This window comes from Entelurus aequoreus, linkage group LG14 (assembly GCF_033978785.1).
Source record: "Entelurus aequoreus isolate RoL-2023_Sb linkage group LG14, RoL_Eaeq_v1.1, whole genome shotgun sequence".
Lineage (NCBI taxonomy): Eukaryota > Metazoa > Chordata > Actinopteri > Syngnathiformes > Syngnathidae > Entelurus > Entelurus aequoreus.
Genome location: NC_084744.1, coordinates 63,829,567 through 63,831,423, shown reverse-complemented (window position 1 = coordinate 63,831,423; position 1,857 = coordinate 63,829,567).

Below are 1,857 nucleotides of genomic sequence, written 5' to 3'. Positions count from 1 at the left end.
CTAGGTGCACACACACAACTAGGTGCACTCACACAACTAGGTGCACTCACACAACTAGGTGCACACACACAACTAGGTGCACTCACACAACTAGGTGCAAACACACAACTAGGTGCACTCACACAACTAGGTGCACTCACACAACTAGGTGCACTCACACAACTAGGTGCACTCACACAACTAGGTGCAAACACACAACTAGGTGCACTCACACAACTAGCTGCAAACACACAACTAGGTGCACTCACACAACTAGGTGCACTCACACAACTAGGTGCACTCACACAACTAGGTGCAAACACACAACTAGGTGCACTCACACAACTAGGTGCACTCACACAACTAGGTGCACTCACACAACTAGGTGCAAACACACAACTAGGTGCACTCACACAACTAGGTGCAAACACACAACTAGGTGCACTCACACAACTAGGTGCACTCACACAACTAGGTGCAAACACACAACTAGGTGCACTCACACAACTAGGTGCAAACACACAACTAGGTGCACTCACACAACTAGGTGCACTCACACAACTAGGTGCAAACACACAACTAGGTGCACTCACACAACTAGGTGCACACACACAACTAGGTGCACACACACAACTAGGTGCACTCACACAACTAGGTGCACTCACACAACTAGGTGCAAACACACAACTAGGTGCACTCACACAACTAGGTGCACTCACACAACTAGGTGCAAACACACAACTAGGTGCACTCACACAACTAGGTGCACTCACACAACTAGTTGCACTCACACAACTAGGTGCAAACACACAACTAGGTGCACTCACACAACTAGGTGCAAACACACAACTAGGTGCACTCACACAACTAGGTGCACTCACACAACTAGGTGCACTCACACAACTAGGTGCAAACACACAACTAGGTGCACTCACACAACTAGGTGCACTCACACAACTAGGTGCACTCACACAACTAGGTGCAAACACACAACTAGGTGCACTCACACAACTAGGTGCACTCACACAACTAGGTGCACTCACACAACTAGGTGCAAACACACAACTAGGTGCACTCACACAACTAGGTGCACTCACACAACTAGGTGCACACACACAACTAGGTGCACTCACACAACTAAGTGCAAACACACAACTAGGTGCACTCACACAACTAGGTGCACTCACACAACTAGGTGCACACACACAACTAGGTGCACTCACACAACTAGGTGCACTCACACAACTAGGTGCACACACACAACTAGGTGCACTCACACAACTAGGTGCAAACACACAACTAGGTGCACTCACACAACTAGGTGCACTCACACAACTAGGTGCACTCACACAACTAGGTGCAAACACACAACTAGGTGCACTCACACAACTAGGTGCACTCACACAACTAGGTGCACACACACAATAAGGCGCACTCACACAACTAGGTGCACACACACAATAAGGCGCACTCACACAACTAGGTGCAAACACACAACTAGGTGCACTCACACAACTAGGTGCAAACACACAACTAGGTGCACTCACACAACTAGGTGCACTCACACAACTAGGTGCACTCACACAACTAGGTGCACTCACACAACTAGGTGCACTCACACAACTAGGTGCACTCACACAACTAGGTGCACTCACACAACTAGGTGCAAACACACAACTAGGTGCACTCACACAACTAGGTGCACTCACCTGTTCTTGAACAATTTTTTTTCACGCATTTGTCGACAAAGTGGTGACCCTCGCCCCCGTCCTTGTTTGTGAACGACTGAGCGTTTCACGGAAGCTGTTTTTTTTATACCCAATCATGGCACCCACCTGTTCCCAATTAGCCCGTTCCCCTGTGGGATTCCTCAACTTT